Genomic DNA, 9,189 nt, shown 5'->3' on the forward strand with positions numbered 1-9,189 from the left:
CCACTTGCCCAAATTCACCATCTGAGGTTCCTCTCATATGAATTCTTTCCATATGTTCCAGCTTTTACCTGTTGGAAATTACCTACACACATTACAAAGGATTGTCAGGCTGAGGCCCCACTGGTTTTCAGAACAGTCTTAGGCAGTGGCCTCGGGCAATTTATCAGGTTGCAAATATCTACATGTAAACTGACAGAAAGCTTAAGCCTGTATGCATTTTTCTCAAGTTTAGTTTCAAAATTTGCACACTTATTACCACTGTTTTTGCTTCTTCCTTTAATGTTAACAACTAGTAGCTCTAGAGACCCCGCTGGTTTTAGAGTGGTCTCCCAAGCTACCTAATCAGCTCAGATCTTTCTCAGTATCTTAAGGTCTCTAGTTTCTTTAACTCCTGTGTAGTACTCTGAACCTTGGAGACTTCTTCCATTTTATTCTCCTCCTTTTCTCTCAAACTTGCTTTCATGATCCCACTCACCTTCTCAATGTGCTCCTTAACTTTCAAGTGTTTTGGCAGGGTCACAGGAGAGTTCCTTTGACTGGCCAACTGCTGTTCCTTCTCACAACCCCTTTGCTTGATCTTCAGCTCCTCACTTAAGTTCAAAAAAGGTGCTATTGAGAGGTAATTTTTTCCACCTCCATCTGTTCCATTGGGACATGATGTTTCTGCATTACATTTATGGTGAAGATCTCAGCAGTCTTTTTGGCCTTTTACTCTAGTAGTTTCTCTTTCTAGTTTTCCACTTCAGTGTATTTTTGGGACAGATCTTTCAACTTTTTGTTTAGATCTTCTGTTTTTCTTCCTCATGCTCTTTTCCTCTCCCAGGCATTCTGTATCAGACCATGTGGTCCTTTAACTCTTACTGAAGAGTAACAATCTCTTTCTTGAGCCTGATATTTCCTGTTCACTTTTCTTGACCTCATCTTCTGTGACATAGCACTTCCTCGTCTTTCTCTATAACTACTCTTATCTTCTTTCTCTGTTGTTTTGAATATCTACTGACACCCTTCAAAGCTTATAATCAACATGTACTTCAGCCTAATACATTCTTATATCAGTTCCAGCTCTTTTATTATGTCCACTATTTCTTAATGAAGGATTAGGATCTCTTCTTGGCTACACTTGTGGTTAGCAATGATGGTAGCATTACCGTCTTGTGCTTCTGTTGGCCTCTGACCTGTGGTCCACTAACTTGCCTCATGCTCACCCAGGCTAATGTACTTGAATTTCATTTGATTCTGACTGTTTTCTAGTTTCCTTTTGAGGATTTTCTTCTCATTTTTGACTCTCACATGTTTGTAATTTATATCTTCAAAACTTTTCTTCACGTCAATAATTCTATGGTTTCTCCAGTGTACTCTTCTATTTGCTTTTAAGCTCTTAGTGGGTTTTGTTTGGCACATATTGGAGATTCAGTATTTTATAACTTGTGCTTTGAGATAGAAGTGTGTGAATTTTTTCTTTGCCACATTTCTTCTTAAGTTTATAGGGCTGTTTTTAAATTGAACACAGTTGGAATTCAGAGCCTCAAGCTCCTTTGCATGTTTCTCCAGAGATACAAACACATTTTCCAGGTGTTAATGGGGTTACATAACCTGTTATTTTCAATCTTTCTCTCCCTTGGGCATTCCTTTTTCCAATGTCCATTTTGCTTGCAATAAGCACACTGATCTAGTCCTAGATATTCCCTACTGCCATTTGCAAATGAATTGTACTATCTTTGCCAAGGGTTTCTTGATCCCTATTCTGGGGCTCCTACCAAAACTCAAACCCCTTTCTTACTCTTTTTTTTCAGGGTACCTCCATTATCAAACAACCACTGGGCAACCACTTCCAACTCAAAATACACCTTTCCCTCAAAACCTTATAACTTTTGAAGCTTTCTTCTAAGATATGGGGCTGACTAACAAAGGCCATATGTAGGGCTCTTTGATTCTCCAGGGCTTCAAGATCTATAGACCTATAAGTCCTATAGGGGTCTGGGAGAAGTTTCAGAAAAGCATTAGGGTACTCACTGGGGAACTCTCCCATCTCACACACATTTCTGGCTTTCTAGCCTCTGCGGTATCCCTGCTAACCAAACCTGGCAATAATTGGTAAGCACTTTCATACCTCGATTGCTGTTAGTCTCAGCTTGGATAAGCCTGGGGAAAGACTTGATCCAAATGATCTGGTTCAATAGTGGAGCTACAGTCTGGTCCAGGGACCACATTCAAGTTACCGAGCAGGATTCACTCCCTTTTCTACCAAGTGAAAAGCATCTGTAAAATTTGTTGACACTCAACCCAGTTGTACATGTGTGTGAAAATTACTGTCTGTAATGAGGTAATGACCCTGGTTATTTGTTTTCTGAAAAGGATGGATTTTGCTGTTTCCAGTAATACAGGTCACTCGTTGTAAAGCGACCATATATTAAAAAGGGGGCCCGCCCATCATCTCCTCCATGTTCCTGTCACAAGGGTAATAAGGGTAACATACCACACTGTACTACCTCAGGATGGTACAAGTAACCAATTTTGGCATGGGAGGATGCAACAATAGAGGTGCTGATGGCAAAGAATAGGAGAAAGAGTACATCAGTGCATTTTCCTCTGAGGGGTTCTGTAACCCTGGGCGATAATATTTTTTGGATATGACAAATTTAGACCTTATTCTCCCATCCTGAGAAAAGGAGTAAACAGAGGTGCATACAGGAAACAGATAGAACTATCAGCATGCACACACAGTACAATAGCCACAGACACTTAACCCACATGCCCCAAACCTCTCAATGTTGACCTCTATAGGAGGTCCGAGATGACAGAGAGGACATTCTAGATTGCCTCTTGAGGAGGTCGCAGATGACCTCTGGAGGATGTCACATATGTACTCCTTAGGAAGCCTTAGATGACCTTTCATGGATGTTCCAAATGGCTTCCCAAGGAAGTGTCAGATGACCTCCAAAGGAGGTCCCAGAAGTCCTCTCAATGAGGCTGAGATAACCTCATGAGTAGCTCCCAGATGTTCACTCAAGGAGGCCATATATGAACTCCAGAGGAGGTTCTAGATAACCCTCTTGAGAAAGCCACAGATGTCCTCCAGAGAAGGTCCTATATGGCTTCTCAAGGAAGTCCCATATGATGTCCGAAGACAGTCATAGATTTCTTATCAAGGTAACCTGAGATGACCTCCAAAAGAAGCTCCAGATGACCTCAGGAGCTGGTCCTAGATTGCCTCTTAAGGAAGCCCCAAACCAGATGCCCTTCAGTAGATGAATGGATCAAGAAAATGTGGTATATATACACAATGGAATTCTATGTCTCCATCAAAAAGAATGACTTTGCCCCATTTGTTAGGAAATAGAAAGACTTGGAAAAAATCATATTAAGTGAAGTAAGCCAAGCCCAAAGAAACTTAGGTCCGTGGTTTCCCAATCACTACTTTTATAGAGGTCTCAGATGACCTCCTGAGGAAGCCCCAAATGACCTCTGGAGAAAGTCCAAGATGGCCCCGGTAGAAGGCTTCAGATGACCTACAGGGTAGGTCTCAGATGGCTTTTCAAGGAAGTTGCAGATGTACTCTTGATGAGGATCCAGATGGCTTCCCAAGGAAGGCCGACATGACTGCTCAAAGAGGCTCCAGATGGATTCCCAAGGAAGCAACAGATGACCTCCAGAGGGGATACCCAAAACAGGCTGGCAAGCTTGTCCAGACACACCCCTAGAGGTCCCTAAATGACTTTTGTCCATGATTCTCCTCCGGAGACAAACACTAGAGGTAGACTCTCAACATTGAGGTCTGACACTCTCACCTATGGGGATTTTTCCCTGAGGCCAAGGCCTGATGCCATCCAAATGGATTATCTCCATAGGGGTCTCCAAAAATTAAGACCTCTATAGTTCAAGAGAATCCATACAGACACATTTAATATCATAAATGTTCTCCTAACCACCAACCCCCAAAATTATGAAATCCAAAACTCCAAACATCAAAGGGCAAGCCTTTTTTACCCTTCCTTTTGTCTCTCCACTACAGAACTATACTTCCTTCGAGGTCTTTCTTTTTTGCCTTCTACCAGTTCCTTCTTCTCTTCAGGTCTCTTCACTCTCCACAGGCATGAACTGCTTTGACTGGGTCATCAGTTGCCATCCTTTACCTCCTGCCCTCCCTCAACTTCTTCTCCTCCTAGGTTTTTCTCCTTCTGTTATCACACCACTTCCTTCCTTACAGGACTTTTCCCTTTTTCTCTCTCCTTCTATTGCTCTGAACCAGCAGCCTATATAAAGTCTGTACCCTTTCTCCACTCCAACTGCCTAACAGTTTTCAACTCTCAAATCCCAAACTGCCCACAGCCAAATCACTTCTTCACAGCTCAGCACGTGATGATTAATGCCCCAGCCCCTCCCACAGAATGCCCCACTTCTTTGGTGGCATACTTTATCCTCTCCAGCTGGCCAGGAGTTAGGGCCACACTAATTATCCAAGCCTGTAGATTATCGGAGCCCTGCTGATTCTTACAGTATCCTCCTTGTGAACTAGTAGCAATTGAAATTGGAAATTTGATTGTGATATTACAAACTCGTTGTGACATTACAAACACATTTTGACATCATACCACCACGACATCACAAACCCATGGTGACAACATTGTCATTGTGACATCTCAAATATGTTATGAACTCTTAGCTCCTTTGAAAAATCAGATGCCCTTTTCAACATCAGTCCCTTTGTGTACCCATATCCTTGTTGTTAACTAATGACAATTGAAAGCAGACATGCCATTATAACATCAAAAAGTGTTTGTGACATCCTCAAAAGCGTGACATCACATTTTCATTATAAGCACATCATCTCATTGTGACATAACCAAACTCAATGACATAATCGTATTATGACAACAATTCTCATTTTGACATCATAGACACATTGTGAATGCCTATTCTGTGATTTCATTGTATTTCATATGTGGCATGAGAGTTGCTATCAGAAACGCATTTTTGTGCCTAAATAACCATTTTGACATCATAACCACTTTGTGCCATCACAGTGCCATTGTGTTATCACTAGCACAATGTGACATCACAAACTTCTCCTCTCCTCATAACATTTGTGACATGCTGACATTGTGATATCAGACTTTTTTTGTTGGGAGCCAAAAAAGTGTATGGAAAGATAAGATTCCTCCAGCCCTAAGCAAACAACATTTGGCTAACCATAAATATTTCTCTTGTCTCCAGCCCTAAGCAAAGGGCGCCTTGCTAACCATAAATATTTCTTAGAAAGACTAGCACAATGGCCAAAGGAAAAGCATGACTCATCCCTGACCCCGGGACTTCTCACCCTTGCTTCTGCAAAATTTTTTCATTCTTTCCCTTCCCTGTCCCTATGGGTATAAAAACCCTAACCCAAGCTCAATAAAGCAGACCTTGACGCGACTCAGACTGACTTTGTCTTTCTTTATGTGCGTGGTCTCGTTTCTCTCTCACCCCCATTGGTTTTTAGGAAGTGCCGCCTTGAGCCTAACAAAATAACTGGACCTGCTGGATGGGTCACTTTTTGTCCTCATAATTTGATTTCAACCTCATATTTCATGTATGATATTAGATACCAGAAATCCATTGTGACATCATGACCATTGTGACTTCACACTGACAGATGTAATGATCATCTTGTCACATTGTGGCATCACAAAAGGTTTTGATGTCACAATTAATTGATGATGACCTACAGGTAAGGGGTCACAGTAGGTCTATGATGTCACAGTTGTTTGGTGATATCCAAATGGCATAAAGGATCTCATTTATCATGAAATCACAGAGAATATGAGTTCCAAAACGGACTGTGCTATCTCCAAAGGCATGTGTTGTCACAAATGTGATGAAATCCTAGGAGGATTGTGATGTCACAATGTGACACAGTATTTATGATGTCTGTCAGTATGATGTCACAATGATCATGATGTCACAGTGGATTTCTGATATCACATATCATAACTGAAATATTATAAGTTTGAAAATAGATTATGAACTCATAAAGGGCCTAAGACATTAAAATTGCAGCACATCTCAAGACATGAGGACAGGGCAAGTTTGTGATATCAGTATGTTAGTGATACCACCATGGAACTGTGATATCACAAAGTGATTGTGATGCCATATATTTATGAGATCACAGTGGTTTTCTGATATCAACCCAGAGGCCACATCATTTGAAATAGAATGAAACAGAATAGACATTTACAATGTATCATGACATCACAATGACAATATAATGTCATAATGCTATGAGGTCATTGTAAATTGGTGATGTTACAAGGAGATAGTGGTGTCAGAATGAATATATCTTGTCACTCTGATGATGGGGTAACAAAGGTTTGTGATGTTACAATGGCATATATTGATACAATTGTCATGTGTTCACAATGAAGATATGGGTACACAAAGGGACTGTAATGTCACAAATGTCATGTGTGTATTCAAAGGTACTTAGGGGCCATGATAGCTTCATGATACACAGTTGTGATGAGTTCACAATAGGTTTTAGATGTCAAGATGATTTTGTAATATCTTAAACACATGTCAAATTTCAATTGCTATTTCACAATGTGCATACAAGTTCACAGAAGGAGCTTGAAGTCTTAATGGACATGAATTTTTAAAAATGTTATGAGGCCATATTTGGTTTGTGAATACACAATGGGACATTGATGTCACCATGGCAATGTCAACTCACTGCATCATGTCAAAATATTATTTTGGTGTCACAATTAGTTGATGATGCCACATTGGTGATGAGGTCACAAAAGAATGGTGAGGTCACAATGTGTGGGGCATGTCACAATGGCATAGTGTTTCTCAACTGTCTTTAACTTACAATGAGTATCTGGGTTCAAAAAGGACTGTAGTTTTTCCAAAAGTATGTGTTGTCACAAATATATTGAAATCTTAAAAGGTTTGTGATGTCAGAATTTGGCACAATGGATATGACATCTGGCAGTGTGATGTCACTATGTTCATGATGTCACTGGGAATGATAGCAAATGTCATATGTGAAATCTAATGAGGTCGACAACAGGTCATGAGGACAAAAAGGCTTAAAAGAATTACAGCATGTCACAAAATTTATGATGACTGGATAGGTTTCTGATGTCATGGTGGGTTAGTGATATCAAAATGACAATGTGATGTACAAAGGGATTGTGATGTCACAATGGTTATGAGTTCATGATTTGTTTATGATATCAACCTACAGGCCACATTTGAAATACAATGAAATCACAGAAAAGGCATTCATAATGTGTCTATGATGTCACAATGACAATGTGAAGTTATAAATCTATCATATTATTTTAGTTTTGTGATTTCAGAATGAGCAAATGGTTTCAAAACTACAATGTGATATCACAATTGTGATGATCTCACAAACTTTTTGATGTTAAAATGTCATGTTTGATTTTCAATTGTCAATATTTCACGGTGGGGATTTGGGTACACAAAGGAACTGTGATGTCACAAGACTGTATTTTTTTCAAAGGTTATAAGAGGTTGTAATAGTTTTGGGATGTCACAATGTGATCCTGGTGTCAAAAACAGCAATGTGATGTCACAATGGGTTTGTGATGTCACGGTGTTGGTGAGGTCACAATGGGTTAGTTAAATCATGAGTTTGTAATATCACAAATTTTTCCAATTTCAATTTCTCCTTGTTCACCATGATACACTTAATAACCAGCAGTGCCCCTCTCATCCATGGGAATAGATAGTCATCATGGCCTCCTGGTCTGGACCACCGGACAGGAGGATGAATGCAGCTGAAGGGGGCAGCACATGCTGCTGAAGGAGATAGGTTGTCAAGCCCCACATGGTGAGCTGCCATGAAGTGATTGGGCATGGACATTTGGGAAGAGATGATTGAAAACTGTTATGCAAGAAACATACTGCAGTGGGGGAAGGGTACAGCCTATACATAGGCTGCATGTTCAGAGAAACAGAAGGGGAGAGAAAAGGGGGAAAGGCCTGGAAGGAAAGAAGTGAAGAGACTGCAGGAGAGTAAAAACCTGGGAGGAGAGGAAATTGAGGGAGACCAAGAGGTGAAGGACGGCAACTGGCCACCGGGACAGGGCAGGGCAGGCCTGTCAAGAGTAGAGCAGCTTGAAGAAAAGAAGGGAATGGTGGAAGAAAAAAATGACAAGACCTGAAAGGTAGGACAGGTCTGTAGAGAAGGAGGATGAAGAGAAAGAAAAAAACCTTGTCCTTTGAAGTGTGGAGCCTTGGAGATCATTATTTTGGGGGTTGCTTGTTTGCAGACCAGATAACAAATGACTGGGCTGCTCTTTGGAGGTCTGAGGGTTCATGGTTGAAGCTGCATTTAGCTGTGGGCATCCAGCCCAGGTCAAGGTAGACACTTGTTACAAAATTTATGAGGACAAGAGAGGTTTGTGATGTTACATTGTATTAATAATATCACAATGTCAATATGAGGTCACAAAGGGATTGTAATGTCACAATGGTGATGTGGTCACAATGGGTTTCTGAAATCAACCTATATGTCACATTAGAGATATAATGAAACCACAGAATAGGCAATCACATTGTGTCTATGACCTAACAATGAAAATGTGATGTCATAATGCTATGACGTCATTGTCATTTTGGGATGTCACAATGATTTGATGGTATCATAACAACAATGTGATCTCACTCTGGAGATGATGTGACAAAGTGTTTGTAATGTTACAATGGCATGTCTGATATCAGTTGTCCTTTGTTCACAATGAGGATATGGTTACCCAAAGGGACTGTGATGTCACAGGTACCATGTGCTTTTTCAAAAGTGCTAAGTGGTCAAACAGGTTTGGGATGTCACAAGGTGACCTAGATATCACTGTGGCAATGTGATGTCACAATGGGTTTTTGATGTCACAGTGGTGATAAGGTCACACTTGGATAATGGTGTCACAATGAATTTGTAATATCACCATTACTTGTCCAATTTCATTCTACTAGATCACAATGAAGATACTAGTTCACATAAGGAGCTAGAAGTCAGAAAGGCCATGCATTTTGTAAAATATTATGAGGAAATAATTGGTTGGTGAAAATGCAATGGTGAAAATCTGATTGGTAATGTGATGTTTCCATTACATGGGATAGTATTGTTTTGAAATCACAAATAGTTGGTGATGCCATACAGGTGATGAGGTCACATAGGTT

Source organism: Dipodomys spectabilis, unplaced genomic scaffold, assembly GCF_019054845.1.
Source record: "Dipodomys spectabilis isolate Male_0828 unplaced genomic scaffold, ASM1905484v1 ptg000301l, whole genome shotgun sequence".
Classification (NCBI taxonomy): Eukaryota; Metazoa; Chordata; class Mammalia; order Rodentia; family Heteromyidae; genus Dipodomys; species Dipodomys spectabilis.